The following is a 20,126-nucleotide window of genomic DNA, read 5'->3' as shown; positions in this document are numbered from 1 at the left end:
GAGAAGCCCCCATACCTCAACTAGAGAAAAGCCCGTGTGCAGCGACAAAGACCCAGCACCGCCAAAAATAAATTAATTAATGAGAAAATAGATGACAGTGTGGTATAGCGGTTAATATCACAGGCAATGGACCCCAACAAACTTGCATTTGAATCCAAGTTAACCTCTTGTGAGTCGAGATATCTTGAGCAAATTAATAATTTGTAAAATGAGAAAAATTATAGTACCTACACAGAGAGTTGTTACGCAGATCCATTAAGGGCAGGCAGATGCAGTATTATGGCACCTGGGAGGTGCTCAGTAAGCATGAGCCTCCACTCAGTTCTCTGGGCCAGCAGGGTAGACACTGGTACAAAGAGAAGTGCAGGCACAAAAGGCCAAAGACAGTAAGGCTGGGAGAGGGTATTGGAAGGAAACCAACAGGGAATGAGGTAGGTAGGATGGGAGCAAGCTATGTGAATCTTTTGTTGGCAAAAACAATGAAATACCAAATAGTATTGATATCAATATTGATATTGAAATATCAAATAGTATTGACTATCAAATAGTACATATATATATATATATATATATATATATATATGAGTCTCTCCTGTGCTTTGCTAAACCTGTGGTGGAGATATTATCTGAGCTACTCCATGTGTCAGTATTAAGTGACAGAAACCCAACTTCAGGTGGCCTAAGTCAATATTGAAAGATACCCAATCATGTCACTGAAAGCCAAAAGGGATGGCTCTGGCATAGCCAGATCCAGCAGCTGAAGGAGGACCCAGCCTCAGCTGCCCCACCTCTCAGCTCACCCCTGTCTCTGCAAGCTCCCGGGTTAGTCAGGTGCTCCCCTCCAGGTGACCAGAGTTATCTTCCCAGCATCTCCTGCCTGAAGAGCACACTTCTGGTCCCAGGTTGGGTCTGGTTTGGTCACATACCCGTCTCTTTACCCCATCTCTATTGGGACTAGGAGGAAGGGAACTGTAGATATTCTGATTGGACAGTCTGAGTTCCATGACCACCCAGGTCAACTTGGCAGAAACCCCAAGGACTGAGAGTGGGAAAGGGCGGTTTTCTAAGGACACTTCAACAGCGAACAGATTCTGAGCTGGTAAAAACAACCCACGTCCTCTATCCTCTCTGTCTCAGAGGTTGGCTGCTGCTGCTGCTGCTAAGTCGCTTCAGTCGTGTCCGACTCTGTGTGGGTTGGAAATACTTTCAAATGTTTTCAGTTTAGGAAATTAAGGGCTTTAACAAATTCTTGTACCTATTTTCTAAAGGCTCCAGTTCTCTGCAGCAGAGTTTTTCAAGCTAGTCATTGCTGACATTTTGAGACGGCTAATTCGTTGCTCTGGTCAACATCCCTGGTCTCTATCCACCAGAAGCCAGTGGACTATATACCTTCTCCCTCCTGTTCTGGCTACCAGAATGTCTCTAAGTTAGTAAATAGGCCTTGGGAAGCAAAAATCAACCCCTGTTGAGAGCTATGAACGTGTTAGTCACTCTGCCGTGTCCAGCTCTTTGTGACCCCATGGAATATAGCCTGCCAGGTTCCTCTGTCTATGGGTTTCTCCAGGAAAGAATAATGTAGTGGGTTGCCATTTCCTTCTCCAGGGGATTTTCCCGACCCAGGGATTGAACCTGGGTCTCCTGCATTTCAGGCAGATTCTTAACCGTCTGAGCTACCATGGAAGACCATTGAGAGTGATTTCCCTGGGGTTTATTTTTATTATAATTATGCAGATAAAATTCAATTTTATCAAGTGGTTCTAACTACAGAAGGTTTCTCAGTGAGTACAACTGGCATTTGGGAAGCTGGGGAAAGAAATCCTGTCCAAGCAGCTTGAGTGAAAGGAGGGTGTCATAAGAACAGAGTCATCATGTAAAAGAAGGCTGAATCTGCGAGCCTTCAAGAAGGAGTCCCTCTCTACCCCACTCCCTCTTGTCAGTTTCTCTGTTTCTCCAAGCTGGTGTCCAGTGCTGACGGCAGCTGCACTTTGTGTCAAATACTGCAAGAGTCAAGGAAGGAACCTGATTGGTCCAGCCCATGAGTCATGCTCTGCTTGGATCAGGGGTCTGCCCATCCAACCATCTGTATCCCAGGCTGGAGGCAGAGTAACAGCCTATGTTTCAGAGCCTGCCTTCCCAACAGCAGGGGCTGTGACAGGGAATTCTCCACCTATGGGACCGCGGTTAGAATGAGTGGGTGAATCAAAACATATCTACCATATGATGGAAGGGCAGAGGGGAAAAGGCACCAAGGTGTAAGACATGGCTTGCCTAGCACTGACTCAGTTTTGTTTTTTAACTTTAAGAAAATTGCATCATGGTGAAAAAAATATAAAACAAAATTTGCCATTTTAACCAAATTTAGGTGTGTGGCATTAAGTATATTCTTTTTATTTTATTTTATTTTGTATTTGTATTTTTGTATTTCTTTTTTTTTAAAGTGCATTCTATATACAACATGTACCTTAATACATACTACGGCATTAAGTACCTTCCCACTGTTGTACAGCCGTCAGCACCATCCATGTCCAGAACGTTTTTATCTTCCTCAACGGAAACTCTGCACCCATCAAGCAACTCCCCCTGTCCCCCAGGTCCTGGCAATCACCAGTTGCCTTTCTATCTCTAAGTCTGACTGCTCTAGGGACCGCATATAAGTGGATCATACAGCATTTGTCCTTTCGTGACTGACTTATTTCACTCCCCATAATGTCCTTAAGTTTCATCTATGTTGTAGCATATTTCAGAATTTCTCACTTTTGAAGGTTGAGTAATATTTCATTGTATGGACAGGCCACATTTTGTTTATTCATTTATTTGTCAGTGAACCCTTGAATTGCTTCTACCTTTTAGCTGTTGAGGATGGGACTGGCTCAGTTGGGTTGCTTTTATTTTTAAGGAAGTCTGATATTCTAGTCTGAAAATGGGGGGGTGGGACGGGGGCTGAACATTTCCAATTTGATCTTATATTTTAGCATTAAATTGTGATTGCCATGTCAAAATCATTGAGATTATTCAGATCTATGGCAGGGCACTGACTAAAGAACACTCATAAAATTTTTACAGCTTTGTTGACTATAAGCAATGGACAAAATGTACATATTTGATGTAAATATTGTGAAGAGTGTGTATATATGCAAACATCCATGATTTATCATCACTGCAATTAAAGAAATAAACATACCTACCACCTCCAAAGTTCACTGTATCCCTTTTCTTTGTGTGTGTGTGTGTGTTGAGAACACATCCCATCATATTTGCCCTCAAAGTTTGAAGTGCAAAACACCTTAATTGTTAGTTATAGGCACTCTGTCATACTGTAGAGCTCTAGAACTTATTCATCTTGTATAACTATAACTTTTACTCATTGAACAAGTCCCTATGCTCCCCTCCCCCATCCCCTCACAACCACCATTCTATTTTCTGCTTCTGTACGTTTGACTCTTTTAGATACTTCATGGAAGTGGGATGAAGCAGTAGTTGTCCTTCTGTGACTGACTTATTTCATTGGCATAGTGTTGTTGCAAATGGTAGGATTGCCTTCTTTTATTAGCACTGCATGATATTCCATTGTACGTACACACCACATTTTCTCTGTCCATTCATCGGCTGGTGGACCTTTGGGTTGTCTGCGTATCTTGAACAGAGTGAGGAATGCTGCAGTGAACGTGGGTCTGCAGATTATCTCTTCAGTATCCTGACTTCAGTTCTTTTGGATATGTCCCCAGAAGTGGGATTTCTAGATCATATGGTAGTTCTACATTTACTTTTGTGAGGAGCCTACATACTGTTTTGCACAGTGGCTGCCCCATCTTGTATTCCCACCAGCACTGCGCAGGATTGCCAGTTTCTCCACATCCTTGCCAACACTTGTCATCTTTTATTTTTCTGATAATAGCCATCATAATAGGTGTGAGGTGAGAGCTCATTTGTGATTTTAATTTGCATTTCCCTGATGGTTAGTGATGCTGAGCACCTTTGTGTGTACCCATTGACCACTTACATGAGTTCGTTAGAGAAATATCTGCTCAAGTCATTTGCCCATTTTTTAATCCGTTTTTTGTTGTTGCTATTGAGTTGAATGACTTCTTATATAGTTTGAAAATTAGCCCTTTATCAGACATAAGGTCTGCAAATATTTTCTCCCATTCCAGAAATTGCCATTTAATTCTGTTAATTGTTTCCGTTGCTGTGTTCCCCTGAAGCTCTTTAGTTGGGTGTAGTCCCATTTTTGCTTCTTCTTTTTTTTTTTTTTTTGGCTTTTTTGCCCAGATTTTTGGTGTCATATCCACAAAATGGTGAAGGACATAGAGCCCTGGCGTGCTGCAGTCCACTGGGTCACAAAGAGTCAGACATGACTGGACAGGGACAACATCCATGAGGTCATTGCCAAACCCAATGCCATGAAGCTTTTCCCTTATGTTTTCTTGTAGAAGTTTTACAGTTTCAGGTCTTACGTTTAAGTCTTTAATCTGGAACTAACTCAGTTTTCTTCTTAAAAATGTTTATTTAGCTGGTGCACGGGGATGATCCAGAGAGATGATATGGGGAGGGAGGTGGGAGGGGGGTTCAGGATTGGGAACTCATGTATACCCGTGGCTGATTCATGTCAATGTATGGCAAAACCAATACAGTATTGTAAAGCAAAATAAAGTTTGCTTAATTAATAAAATAAAAATTAAAAAAAAGAAAATATCAGAGCATACCACTAGAAACAGCATTATTTCAGGAAACTTTTTTTTTTAATATGTGTTCTTGTAAACTGGATTACAATGTAAAATATACTGCTTATTCTAGGTTGCGGTCTAAGATGTTTGAAAATTACTGCTCTACCTATTACTAAATACTGTTTAAAACAGAAATTTCAGCATTGTTATTGGTAATTGGAATTGTTCTTCTCTACCACATCAAAACTATTATAACTAATGGGATAGAGTTCTTCAGAATTAAAAGAATCTGAAACAGTAAAAAAAAAAAAGTTTATTTATTTATTTGGCTGCACCAGGTCTTATTTGTGGCACGTAGGATCTTTAGTTGTGGCATGTGGGATCTAGTTCCCTGACCAGGGGTTGAACCTGGGCCTCCCTCATTGCAAGCGCAGAGTCTTAGCCACTGGATCACCACGGAAGTCCCAGGACTAGCTCAGTTTTACAATGAGAGTCGTGTGTCTCAAAAAACCCCTCAGTCCCTGGAGAAACCAAGACAGTTGATAACCCTAGACATGAACCAGGCTGGTGTACTGAAAGCCAAGACGTCAGCCGAAGCAGACAAGGGCGTTACCACCAGTGATGCAAGATTTTGGTGTTCCAGGAAAGGTGGCTCTTCCTTCATAACCTCCAAGGACTGAGCAGGTTAAAGAGAGGTGGCTCTCAGAGGTCCCCAGTGGAGTGGCCAGTCCCAGTGACAGAATCCATGTCCATAGGAGACCCTGAAGGTGACTCTCCCACACTTAGGCTTTGCCTCAGCCTGGTCTTTTCATAAATTCCAAAGTGCATTAAAGATCTAATTCCTACAAAGCTGAGAGGGTTTTCCATTAACAAGAAACTTTACAAAAATCGTGAATTTTCAGTAAATCTGTGATCTGTTTCTTCCCTTGTGTTTTTGTGCATTACTTCTTAAACATGTGAGCCGCCAAAGTTATCGCTTTTCTATATATTTCTTTTCACACTGCATTGCTTGCAAGAAAACGGAATGCTCAGTTTCTGGCATTAAACACGTTTTTTTGGGATCACTGTCAGTGTAACCACAAGGCTTATGTTTTTCACGGTCTGTAACGTGCCTTGTTGTTTGGTAAGAACAGGAACAGTAGGTTTTGGGGAGGTGTCATGTTCTATTTGCATTGGCTTCCCAACTGCTAAGCGCTGACAGATTTGAGCATCTTTCAGGTCTGAAATAGTTTCGATCTTTGGTTGGAGATGGGGGGAGGGAAAGATATTTTTTTTAAAAGTTATTGATCTGTTCATCATGGAAACAAGTTACATTTTTGTACTTTAAATCTCACATTTTAGTTCTCACCTGTGTGATACTGTCTTTTGTCCACTGCTAGGGTGAGATGCAGGATTTTTAAAGTGTGTTTTTATAGATGCTTCAGTTAAATTTTTTTGTTTTGCTCAATAAAAATCTGCATCTCCTAAGCAGAGGCTTCATCAACAGATATTAGGCAAATATGATCAACTGCCAGAGAGTTAAAAGAACTCAGTAATGATGACATGATATTGATCGTGGTGAGCTAAGTAACCTGGCTCCATTTCTAAAGGTCAAACAGCCCCATTAGCTTCATGGAAATGGACGGGAGTGGCATTTTCCGATCCAGCAGAAGCGTGGGCCTTCTTTATCTTCAGCACGCCCTCCAACTCAACATGTTAATACATAAGAACACCTACGTGGCTGGGTCTCAGGGTTGATTTAAAATTTTAAATGATGTATAATGATATTTCAGAAGATAAAAGCCTCCCCTGGGGCTGAGCCGTGGTGGCTTGAAGCCGCGTCTCAGGCTGTCTACACAGGCAACAGCAGAATGTTGCAAAATGGTGCCCTGTCAGTACGTGGGGAGCAGTGACACCCTCCCCTTCACACCCTCCCTGGATTTGTAAGTTAGGAGGTGCAGGTGGCCTTCTGGAGAAGGGTACAGGCTGCTGGCATGTGCCCAGCCACTATTTCCCCACTAAAAGGAGCATAGGATCTTTGTTTATGGAATATAAAGTGATGGCTTATAAGTGCACATCTTTGCTTTCATTACATAAAAAATATTTATTCAAATTTCACATTTGCTCTGTTTTTAAATTTCTTGAGGTTTTTAATGCAAAAGTAACACACGCACAGGTTTAAAATATCAAGCTGTGCAAAGGTTTTTATGATGGAAAGTAAATCTCCCTTCTTCTCCCTTCAGCCTCCTAGTTTACCTTCCTAAGGAAACCAATTAGCAGTTTTATTAATATGCATATTTTATGATAGGCAAAGACAAGCATATCTATAGATCCCCATCCTTTTTACAAAAATAGTATCGTGCTACATACAATGTTCTGCATCTTGCTTTTTTAAATTAAACTTTTAAAAATAATTGTAGGTTCATATGCAATGATAAGAAATAATACAAAGAGATCTGTATACCCTGAACCCAGTTTCCCTGAATGCTAACATCTTACAAAACTGTTATATAAAACCACAACCGGGATATTGACTTTGATAGGTTCCATCTGCCTTATTCAGATTTCCTCACTTATACTCCTTTATGTGTATTTAGCTCCATACAATTTTATCACACATGTAGGTTTGTGTATCCAACACCACAGTCAAGATACAGAACAGCTCCATTACTCCAGGGATCTCTCATGTTACTACTCTTCTTTTTCTTTTAATCTGGCCGTGCTGGGTCTTTAGTTGCAGCATATGGGATCTAGCTCCCTGACCAGTGATTGAACCCAGGCTTCCTGTGTTGGGAGTGCGGAGCCTTAGCCACTGAGTCACCAGGGTAGTCCCTCATGTTGCTCTTTTCTTTTTTTCAGATTTATCTATTTATGGCTGCACCGGGTCTTCACTGCTGCACTCTGGCCTTCTCTAGTTGCAGTGAGCAGGGGCTACCCACTAGCTGTGGTATACGGGCTTCTCATTTCTAGGGCCCTAGGGTACAGGCTCAGGTACAGGCTTACTGTCTCCACGGCATGTGGAATCTTCCCAGATCAGGATCAAAACTAAGTCCTCTTTATTGGCAGGTAGATTCTTAACCACTGGACCACCAGGTTGAATCAATAAAGCTGTTATGAACATTCATGTACAAGTTTCTTTTTTCACAACATAAGTTTTCATTTTTCTTGGTAAATACCTAAGATTGCAATTTCTAGGTCAGATGGTAATTGTATGTTTAATTTTGTAAGCAATTACCAAACTTTTAAAAAATGACCATTTTACATTTTACATTCCTATCAGCAATCCAGTTTTTTTTGTATTTTCACCAGCATTGGGTGTTGCCATTATTTTTTCTGAAAGTAGAATATTTTTTACTTTCCACATTGTCTTTTATTTCCTTTTTTCTTTCTTTGCCTTATTGCAATGGGATTTTTTTCCACTTAAGCAATAAAATCAACAGTTTTTTAAAAAGAATATGACTTGGATATCATACGAATAATGTGAATCAGCCTCGTTCTTTTTAATGGCTTTGTAGTGTTCCATAGTAAAATGACCTTGTTTTAGCAGCATCCTATTGACTGGCCTTTCAGTTCAGTTCAGTTCAGTCACTCAGTTGTGTCCGACTCTTTGCAGCCCCATGAATTGCAGCACGTCAGGCCTCCCTGTCCATCACCGCCTCCCTGTCCATCACCTACTCCCGGAGTTCACTCAGACTCAACGTCCATTGAGTCAGTGATGCCATCCAGCCATCTCATCCTCTGTTGTCCCCTTCTCCTCCTGCCCCCAATCCCTCCCAGCATTAGAGTCTTTTCCAATGAGTCAACTCTTCACATGAGGTGGCCAAAGTACTGGAGTTTCAGCTTTAGCATCATTCCTTCCAAAGAACACCCAGGGCTGATCTCCTTTAGAATGGACTGGTTGGATCTCCTTGCAGTCCAAGGGATTCTCAAGAGTCTTCTCCAACACCACAGTTCAAATGCATCAATTCTTCAGCACTCAGCTTTCTTCACACTGGCCTTTAGTTGATTCTAATCTTTTGCTATGAAGAACAAGGCTTCAGTGAATGTCCTTGTACATGTCTTTTCATACACATGTAGGATATTATAGAAAAAATTCTAGAAATAAAGTTATTACATTAAAAACATGTTCACTTTATATTTTGATAGTAGCTAAACTGCCCTCCAAAGTGGAGGATACTATCTAACACAGTGTCTTCTCAATTTTTTAAAATCTTTGTCAATTGGATAGGTGAAAAAAAAGATATCTTTTTGTTATAGTTGCTGAATTTTAAGATGAGGAGTTGAAACGTTGCTTAAAATAAAATCAAATTTATAAAACTGAAAATGATTCTCTAAAAATTAGAAGAGTATTTTGTTTTCATATGTCAGTTAGATAATATCACTTAAAAAAAAAATTCAATCCAGTGTCCAGGATGTATTTTGAAAACAATATAGAGGGACTTCCCTGATGGTCAGGTGGTCAAGAATTCACCTTGCAGTGCAGGGAATGCTGGTTTGATTCCTGGTCAGGGAACTAAGATCCCATGTGCCTTGGAGCAACTAAGACAGCGCACTGCAACGGAAAGATCATGCATGCCGCAACTAAGACCCAAGGCAGCCAAATAAATAATTAGATTTTTTTAAAAGCAATGTAGAAGTCATGACACATTTCATTCATATATATTGAGGGAGCTTTAGTTGAGGCACTTTAGCAAACAGTCACCAAATACCCGTCATGTCAATAAATGAAACCTCGGCTTTCAAGGAGCTTGTGGTCTAGCAGGTGAGGCCAAAGAATTTCACTGCAATACAGGAAGTATTAGCTTAACTGTCTACAATGGAAGCTGCTTTACAGGACAGACGGGAAAAGACACTGAGCTGAATCTGGAGGTTAGAGAAGGCTTTGTGCAGGAGAGAAGTTCTGAGCTGAGATGAAAGGAGAAGTAGAGACTAGCCAGGTGGAGACAGGTAGACTGGCATCTCAGCAGAGGGAAAAGCATGGCAAAGACACTGAGGCATGAATGAACTTGAAAAGCGAGGAGAATACCAGAAACCCAGCATTTCTAGAGGGACAGGCTGAGAATACAGAAAACTGCTCAAATTTTACACACCCTTGTGATCAGCACCTAGATTGAGAAAGAGAACATTACCAACATCCTGGGCCCTTAAGTTCCCTTTCAGTCACTACACCTTCAAAGGTAGCTATCCTGACTTCTATTGCTGTAGACTTGTGCTGTCTTTATTAAGCTGTTAGAATACATCTTATTCAAATAGAATCATACAGCATGTACTCTTTGGTTTTATTTATTTCTTCTTTCACTTAGCATGTTTCTGAGATTCATCCACATTGTCCTGTGTGACTGTGGTTTGTTCTTCTTGTGGGTGTATAGCATCCTATCTTATGTGTATATATTTATCTATTCATTCTCCTGTGGATGTATATTTGGGTAGTTTTCAGTTGGAGACCTCTATAAATAGTGCTTGCATATATCTTTGGATGAACATGAATATGGATTTCTATTGGGAGAGGCGTAATTGAATCATAGGGTAGATATCCGTGGGCTTTAGTAGATACTGCCAAGAGTTTTCCAAAATGGTTGTACCATTTATGCTTCCACCAGGGGTCTATGAAGGAATTCCATTTGCTTCACAGTCTTGCCAACACTTTCTGTCCTTTTCATTTTAGCCATTCTGGTGGGTGGTATTGCATTTTGGGTTTAATTTGCATTTCCTTGATGACTAACGAAGTTGGGAACATTTTCATAATTTCCCTTGATTTTTTTTTCTCAGCTTTTTATTACAAAAATGTTCACATTCAGAAAAGTTAAAAGAATTGTATAACAGACACTCATTTATTTAGTACCTAGATTCAAACAATTGTTAACCTTTTGCTATCTTTACTTTGTGTGCGGATGTGTGTTTAAGATTGTTTTGCTGATCCATTGCAAAGTGAGTTGTGATCAAAATGACAATTGATCCATAATTACTTCAGAAAGTATCTCCTAGAAATAAAGACACTTTCCTATATAACCACAATACCTTGATCATATCTAACAAAATTTACAATAATTTCCTAAAAATATTATCTACTTGCCCTCAAAGTATTTGCCATTGAGTTTTTTGAACCAGGAGCCAATCAAGGCTGACATTGTATTTGGTTGCTGTAACCCTCTAAACAGACCCACTGTCTTCTCCTGCACCCATTTCATTGACTTTCTTTTTTTGGCTGTGCTAGGTCTTCGTTGCTGAACCTGGGCTTTCTCTAGTTGCAGAGCGTGGGGCCTTCTCTCTAGTATGGTGCTTGGGCTTCTCATTGTGGTGGTTTCTCTTGGAGAGCACAGGCTCTTGGCACATACGGTTTCAGTGCTGAAATCACAGGAGCTCATTAGTTGTGGCTCGCAGGCCCTAGAGCAGTGCAGGCTTTGGTAGTTGTGGTGTGCGGACTTAGTTACTCTGTGGCATGTGGAATCTTCCCAGACCAAGAATCAAACTCAGGTCCCCTGTGTTGGCAGACAGATGCTTATCTACTGCGCCACCACACTGACATTTTGGAAAATGTCATTATGTTCCGCCTGTCTATATAAAGAAATTTTTAACTTTGGTGGCTTAAACTAGCTATTTTATATCTCGCAAATTTAGGCAGGGCTCGGTCAAGTGATTCTTTGTTTTTCACGACACGGACAGTAGTCAGTGGTGGGATTCACTTGGCAGATGGACAGGCTGGAGGATCGAAAGATGGCTTTGCTCTCGTACCTAACACCGTGGTTGTGATGGCTGGAATGCTGCCTCCCAGCTAGGAATGCCCACCAGAGCATGTCCATGGTAGCCTCAGAGTAGTTTTCTTATGTAATGGCTCATGACTCTGAGAATGAGTGTTTTGGTGAACAGGACTTTGTTCCTTTTATGACCTAGCCTCAGAAGTCACGTAAGCATCACTTTTATCAGACCCTGTTGTTTGAAGTAGTCACAAAGTCCACCCAGTTTCAAAGAATTTGAAGCTATGTTTTAAAAACCACCAAGGTCTACCTTCTGGCCACAAATGACAGATCTTCCTCAATTGATGACGTGGCATCCTGATAAACCCATTATAAAGTGAAAATATCACAAGTTGAAAATGGTTTGAATACACCTGACTCACCCAACATCATAGCTTAGCCTTGCCTGCCTTACAAATGCTCAGAAAGTGAAAGTTGTTCAGTCGTGTCCGTCTCTTGGAGACCGCATGTTCTATACAGTCCATGGAATTCTCCAGGCCAGAATACTGGAGTGGGTAGCTTTTTCCTTCTCCAGGGGATCTTCTCAACCCAGGGATCGAACCCAGGTCTCCTGCATTGCAGGTGGATTCTTTACCAGTGGAGCCACAAGGGAAACCCTAAGTGCTCAGAACACTTACATTATTCTATGGTTGGGCAAACTCATCTAACACAAAGGCTATTTTATAATAAAGTGTTGAATGTCTTGTGTAATTTATTGAACACTGAAAGTGAAAACAGAGTGGCTGTCTGAGTACAGACTGTAGGTGTATTTATTGTTCACCACCAATGATCGCTCCGCTGTCCGGGAGCTTTGGGCTTGCTGCCATTGCTCAGCATCAAATGAAAGGATCGTACCACACACCACCAAGGCCAGGAAGAGATCAAAGTTCAAAATTTGAAGAACAGTTCCTGATGAATGCATATTGCACCACTGTAAAAAAATGAAAAAAATGTAAGTAGAACCGTCGTAATTTGAAGACTGTCTCTATCTGGCTTTCTCTCACATACAGGATACACACACCATTTTCAAGCATTCTCCAAAGTCTCGTCCCGTTACGATATCAGGTTCAGGCTCTTTGAGAGATGCCTTTTTAAAAGTGTTATTGCATCTATTTCTTTGTTTTTGGTTGCACTGGGCCTTCACTGCTGGGCATGCACTTTTCTCCAGCTGCGGGGGTCAGAGACTACTCTTTGTTGCAGCGCATGGCTTCTCCTGTTGCAGGACATGGGCTCTAGGCATGCAGGCTTAGTAGCTGCAGCTCCACCGCTCTAGAGCATGGGCTCAGCCGTTGTGGCACATGTGCTTATTTGACCCATGGCATGTGGAATCTTCTCTGACCAGGGATCAAACCCATGTTCCCTGCACTGGCAGGTGGATTCTTATCTACTGCACTACCAGGGAACACCAAGGATGCCTCTTTTTTTTCTTGAGTTCCCTGTTGCAGCTGCTATTGGACCACCCTCTTAGAAGTCTTAGAAGCACCACTGTCTAGCTGAGAGGAGTGATGAGGCAGGCCCTTAAGATTCCTAGGGAGATTTTTGTATACTTGAAAAGGTTTTGAAGCATCATCTTAATTCTTTCTGAGGTCAGAAGCTTCTGTCTTACAGTCCATGCACCTGATTCCCTATTTTACTCTTAGGAGGCTCCACGTTCTGATTCTGTCTACGTGTTTCCTCTTAATGTCGTTTTACTTTTTCTCAAATCCACCTCACTCACTTCCATATTTCTTGTAAGGTTGACTCTAGAGGCTTGATTGGATTCAGCTTAACTGTTTTGGCAAGAATACTTCATAGGTGATTCGGCATACATTATGCTGCACGACTTCTATAGACACATGCTATCAGATTATCCCTTCAATAGTCTGTTAGGTTTGATCACTTGCGTAGGGTGGTGACCATCAGCTCTTTCCTTTGTAAAAATACACTGTCTTCTTTGTGATTAGCCTGTAATCTGTGGCGTGATACTATAAAAAAATATGTAATGCTTCACAGGTTCACTTTATCCTTGTGCAGGGGCCATGCTAATCTTTCTGATATTCTTCCAGTTCTACTCTGTGCTATGGAAGCAAGCGCTGATCTGGGTTTCATGCATACAGATGTCCCATCTCTTACCCCAGCAACTCCTCCGGTTCCAGGTGTCTGTTGACTGAGCTTAGAATATCCCCCCAAATGTTCTAGTTTCTTTGGTAGTAGTTTTTTTTTTTCCCTATCCATGTTTAAGCTGTGTTTTTCTTTGCTCCAGTTTTTCTATCAATCTGATCCCATCTGCTTTTTATCTCATAGGAATTCATGTATAATCTGCTCTTCTGGTGGCACTCTTTATTGCTTTCCTATGTTTTTATGGGTTTCATGTAGAGACACGAAATACAGCAGGGATCCTTAAGAACATGTGAGGCAGGAAATAGGAAGGGTGGTGTGTATGGCTGTGTTCAATCAGGCATCTCCAGCTAATCTTCACTCTTGGAAACTGTATCATTGGGTAACAATGAGAAATTAGCTGCAGATGGAGATGGAAACCAGCTTATTACTGCCTGGTATTAATCAAATTAGGCTTTCCAGGTGGCTCAGTGGTAAAGAATCTACCTGCAATGCCAGAGACATGAGATGGGGGTTCGATCCCTGGGTCAGGAAGATCCCATGGAAAAAGAAATGCAACCCACTCCAGTATTCTTGCCTGGAAAATCCTATGGACAGAGGAGCCTGGTGGGCTACAGTCCATGGGATCGAAAAGAGTTGGACATGAGGAACCCAATTAATTGCAAACATTTTGTGACCCCAGGGGAATGATCCCTAACTGGATGTGGCTATGTACACAACAAAGCAACGATTAGATTTTTAGTGACATCCTTGGGCTGTTGGACCAATCAACCATGAACTCTTAGACTCCAGTTTTGGAATCTAGAATCCCTTGTCACTTAAGCCAGTTTGAACTGGATTTTCCTGTTATTTGTCATATGAAGATACAGGTCATCAGGCAGATGGCAGAGCCATTAACCAGGATATGCAAGGCAAAAGGAGGGACAAGTTTGGAAGAAGAGAAGTTTGGTCCTGAACATCCACAATCCCACATCTTTTTCTTTCTTTTTTTAAAATTGGAGTATAATTGATTTACAGTGTTGTGTTTCTGCTATACAACAGTTTGAATCAGCCATATGTATACACATATCCCTCCCTCTTGAGCCTTCCCTCTCCTCCATCCCACCCCTCTAGGTCATCACAGAGCCCTGAGCTGAGCTTCCTGTGTTATACAGCAGCTGCCCACTAGCTGTCCATTTTACACATGGTAGTATATACATGTCAATGCTATTCTCACAATCTGTCCCACCTTCTCCTTTTCCCGCTCCTTCCCACGAGTCCGTTCTCTACATCTGTGTCTCTCTGCCTGCCTTCCTAATCCCACATCTTCACCAGAAGTTGATCCTTGGGTCTGGGGTGACCCCTCCTTGCACTTGTGTGCCTGCTGGAAAAGTCTTACTCACTCTTGAAGGCCCCCTTCTGATACCCCTTCCTCTGTAAAACCTTTGTAAACCCCTCTTCTGCCCAGGTGAGAATCCACCCAGTCCTTCTGAACTTCTACATTTTTTTGGACAGGGCTCTGTTGGTCTTCCCTGCAGGCTCAGACAGTGAAGAATCTGCCTGCAAGGCAGGAGAGCCGGGTTTGATCCCTGGGTCAGGAAGATCCCCTGGAGATGGCAACCCACTCCAGTATCCTTGCCTGGAGAATCCTATGGACAGAGGAGCCTGGTGGGCTACAGTCCATAGGGTCACTAAGAGTCGGACACAACTGGATGACTGACACTTTTCACTTTTTCTATCACTTTAATCACCTATGTTACTATCTTCTCCACTAGGCACCATCCTCCTTAACAGCCCAGAACATTTCATATCAGTCTATGCAGTCTTGTCGGCAGCCCCAGGGCATCTAATAGGCATCTGAACCTCTTTTTAAAAAAATATTTATTTATTTATTTAGGGTTGTACTGGGCCTTTGTTGCTGTGCACAGGCTTTCTCTAGTTGTGGTGAGCAGGGCTACTCTTAGTTGCATGTACAGGCTTCTCATTGAGGTGGCTTCTCTTGTTGTGAAGCACGGGCTCCAGGACATGCCAACTTTAATAGCTGCATCACACTGCCTTAGTTGCCCGGAGGTATGTGGGATCTCCCCAGACCAGGGATTGAGTCCGCGTGCCCTGCTTTGGCAGGTGGACTCTTAACTACTGGACCACAGGGAAGTCGGACATCTGAACCTCTTAGTGAATAAATGACAGGTGTACTTCTCCTGTATTCCCCTCACACTAATAGATTTGCTTACCACTCCACTACCTTTGGACTGAGAAAAACTCTGGTCTCAGATCATGAATTAAATTACATAATAAATTACCAGAAAAAGATAAATAGAAAGGAATGGGAGAAAAGGGTATTTTTGTGGAGCTGGGAACACAGAACAAGAAAAGTTGGACTAAATGAGTTACCTCTATTAGAATGATGTGATGTCTGCTCCTTTGCCAAGTTAAGAGGGTGACATACACAGAGACAAAGTCTCTGAATATATAAGATAGATTTACGATTTCTGCTGAAGATGGTGGGAAGAATCTAAAATTGGAGCTACCCACACATAAGGTCGCATTATGCCCATCAATTTATTTTGATCTCATGGAAGGCGTTTTGAAGCAGTGCTCAAGAAATAGCTCAACCAAGAGAACATTTAAATTATGTAAAAATGAACTCCAGTGATTTAAATCCATTAACCTTATATAATAAGGTTTCAAACATAGTACTGTAATTTAGAAATTAAAAAAGTTTAAGAATTTGAACTCACAAGAGCTAAATTCTAGCAATGTTTGCAGGGAAAATTTGAAGAATAATCATTTATCATTTTCAGGTACATTTAGAAACTTGAACTGGGGGGGCAGGGAGCAAGGGTAGTCAGGCCTTGATCAAGGATGACAATAATGATGACAGTTACTTAACAAATTTTATTAAGTGCTTGCTATGTACCAAGTATCGTTAGGTTACAGCAATGAATAAACGTGTATGAATAATGATGATAAGGAGGATAGTTATTGAACCCTTACTATAGTCCAGGCCCTGAACTAAGTGCTCTTTGAAGACTGGCTCATTCATTCCAGTTACTATCATATATATCATCCCAGTTTTACAGATGCAGGAGCTAAGCTTCTGGTAAATAACTCACCCAAGGTCCAGAGCCAGATAAAGTGTTGGAAGTTGGACTCTACCCAGGCCTGTTGGATCCCAGAGTTACACACCAACTGAGCATTAATGGCTGCTAGGCATGTCTCATAGGTAGGAAACTACACCAAGCCATTTAAAATCTTCTCTACATTAAAAAAAAATAGCATTTATTTAATGTATTTGGCTGCTCCAGGTCTTAGTTTCAGCAGGTGAGATCTAGGTCCCTGACCAGGGATCCAACCCACAGTCCCTGCAATGGGAGCTCTGAATCTTAGCCACTGGACCACCAGGGAACTCCCTAAATCTTATCTACTCTCTACCTAAGCATTCACTCAACTTTAACAAATGTATTAATAAGTGAGCAAAATCTTGTCAGTGAGCTTCCACTGTGGCACTGGAATGACTGGAGCTCATGGATGTAGAAAGTTAGATGTGGCTGAACCAGTACGTCAGCAAACTATATTTAACCACTTAAAGCCAGTGTTTTCAATGTTTCACGGCTACCCTCTATGACTGTTGTGATATCTGCACTTGTACTACTTTTTATTTAAAACTGATTCATTATTTTCATCTCATGTTTTAAAGCAGCAGCCCCCCAATCTTTCTGGCACCAGGGACCAGTTTTGTGGAAGACAACTTTTCCATGGACTCGGGGGAGGAGGGTCGGGGAGATGGGAAGTGGGGATGGTTTCAGGATGATTCAAGCGCATTACATTTATTGTGCACTTTATTTCTATTATTATTACATCAGCTCTGCCTCAGGTCATCAGACACTAGATCCCAGAGGTTGGGGAAAATAATATCACTACTATAAATAAAGTTTATTTATATATAGATTTTATATATATATATATGTTTATATATATATAGCAATAAATATTTAGGAAGTGCCTACCCTGGTGGCTGAGATGGTAAAGAATCTGCCTGCAATGCGGGCGACCTGGGTTCAATCCCTGGGTCAGGAAGATCCCCTGGAGGAGGGCATGGCAACCCACTGCAGTATTCTTGCCTGGAGACTCCCATGGACAGAGGAGCCTGGTGCACTTCAGTCCATGGGGTCGCACAGAGTCAGACACGACTGAGCGACTAGGCACAGCACACAGCACACCATGCACTAGGCAGCAGGGGTACACCAGTGAAATATACGCCAGAAAGAACCCCTGCCCTCACTGATCTAAGGTTCTAGTAGGGGTGACAGTGAGCAAGGTAAATAAGTAAAATACGCAAGATGTTATTGAGTGGTCAGCGCTGGGGGGAAAAGGGAGGGGATACTGGGTGTCTGTGGAGGAGGTTTAAAACTGTAGGTAGGCTGGCTAGGGAAGGCCTTGGTTACTTGGCTAGAGCTGCATTTATTCAAGGTGACTTTGGAGGAAACTCTGAATGGGACCAGCCATGTGGAAATACGAGAGAAAGGCGATCTAGGGACAAGGAACAGACAGGGCAAAGCCCTGAGGAATGAATGAGTGTGCCTAGGGTTTCAAGGAACAGTAAGGAAGCCATTGGTAGAAGCAAGACTAGATAGGAAGCTACGGAACAATCTAGGCAAGAGGTGATGATGGCCTGGACCAGAGTGATAAGCAATCGTCAGAGTCTAGAAATATTGTGAAGGCAGAGGCAGCATTCACTGATGGACCAGTAACAGGGTGTAAGTTCTGGCTAAGCAATCAGCTGGAAGGATGGCTTCTTTAACCCACCCCTGTAGGTCCTCTCCAACCCACTACCACCTGGATTTGGATTTCTATTACTTGCACCACAGCCTCCCCAACTCAAAGGAAGAAATTTAGAAAGCATTGGTATTTAGAAGAAAAAAAAAAAAAAAACAACCACCAAAGAGTCTAAAAAGAAATACAAAAGAGAAAGTACTGGTATTTAAAAAAAAATTAAAGCTGCACATTGTTTTGCTTTACCTACAATCTGTGTAGGGATTTCCCTGGCAGCCCAGTTGTTAGGACTTCACTTCCAAAGCAGAGCATGCAGGTTCGATCCCTGGTTAGGGAGGTAAGATCCCATACATTTCAGTTCAGTTCAGTTCAGTTCAGTCGCTCAGTCATGTCTGACTCTTTGCAACCCCATGAATCGCAGCATGCCAGGCCTCCCTGTCCATCATCAACTCCCGGAGTTCACTGAGACTCATGTCCATCGAGTCAGTGATGCCATCCAGCCATCTCATCCTCTGTCATCTCCTTCTCCTCCTGCTCCCAATCCCTCCCAGCATCAGAGTCTTTTCCAATGAGTCAACTCTTCGCATGAGGTGGCCAAAGTACTGGAGTTTCAGCTTTAGTATCATTCCTTCCAAAGAAATCCCAGGGCTGATCTCCTACAACTCTCAGCACCCCCCAAAAAATCATAAACTAAAAACCAAACCAGAAGCAATATTGTAACAAATTCAGTAAGACTTTAAAATGGTCCATATCAAAAATAAAATTTTTTTAAAAGTCTGTGTATGTCATACAGTTCTACAATTCAATTCTACAATTCTCCAATCTTGAAATGATTACAGTAAAGAAAAATTACTCTGCTTTTCAGGGATTCAGCAGATACTTTTCAGAAGACTGAAATTCCATATATTGTAAATATACTGATTATACTTTGAATATTATAGGTATACTGAAATTCTGTTTGATGTAATTCTGGTACATAGACTGGTACTAAGAAACAGAAGCTTTCTTAGAGAAGAGAAGCACTGCTGGCTCTTAAAAGTGAAAGTGAAAGTCACTTAGTCGTGTCCAGCTCTTTGTGACCCCATGGACTATATAGTCCATGGAATTCTCCAGGCCAGATACTGGAGTGGGTAGCCTAGCCCTTCTCCAGGGGATCTTTCCAACCCAGAGATCAAACCCAGGTTTTCCGCATTGCAGGCGGATTCTTTACCAGCTGAGCCACAAGGGGAGCCTGGCTCTTAAAATTTAGGCTATAAACAGATCTATACCTGATAAAACTTGGTGCCACTTTTGTCAAAGAATTAATGCAACTGTTTAGCATCATAAGTTCAAACTTGCACTCATTTCACTTTTTGTGACTTATTCACTTATTAGTTCAAGGAGAAAACAGACTAAATGGAGAAAAAAATATACAAACAATGAATAACAGTTTCACGATGAGCCGTGACATTAAATAAGAAAAACAAGATGTTCTGATTTTATCTTAAACACTGGCCTATTACCTTAGGATCAAAATAACTGTGGTATTTGAGTTTAGAGCCAATATTCTGGTCTCTTCACAAAAGTAATCCCTTTCTTTGGCACTGATAGATCATTAAGCATCCATCTCAACTGTTTCAATATGAAAAATAGCTTGCTATCTTTGTCAGCAAATAACCTGCCATGCCTTCAATTAGACAAATTAACTTATATTTCTACCCCAAGCTATATCCAGTGTCCTACAACCATTTCACCAGAGAAATTAAAAGTTTTGGATAGTAACTCTGTTTATTTTGGTATTGGATAGTGTAGCAAACTGAACATTTAAGATATGATTTTTTAAAAACGACTCTCATATAACTACCACAAAATAGATAACACTGGTGGTCCAGTGGTTAGGGCTCTGTGCTTCCACTGC

At 41.5% G+C, this 20,126-nt stretch overlaps 1 pseudogene; it reads right to left on the bottom strand.

The window, feature by feature from the left end:
• Nucleotides 1-13,347: 13,347 nt before the first annotated feature.
• On the bottom strand, nucleotides 13,348-13,448 carry LOC120873390 (annotated as a pseudogene).
• Between the last annotated feature and the right edge of the window lie 6,678 nt (nucleotides 13,449-20,126).

This window comes from Oryx dammah, unplaced genomic scaffold (genome assembly GCF_014754425.2).
Source record: "Oryx dammah isolate SB20612 unplaced genomic scaffold, SCBI_Odam_1.1 HiC_scaffold_13, whole genome shotgun sequence".
NCBI classification, from domain to species: domain Eukaryota; kingdom Metazoa; phylum Chordata; class Mammalia; order Artiodactyla; family Bovidae; genus Oryx; species Oryx dammah.
This window is presented reverse-complemented; position numbering and strand designations above follow the sequence as displayed.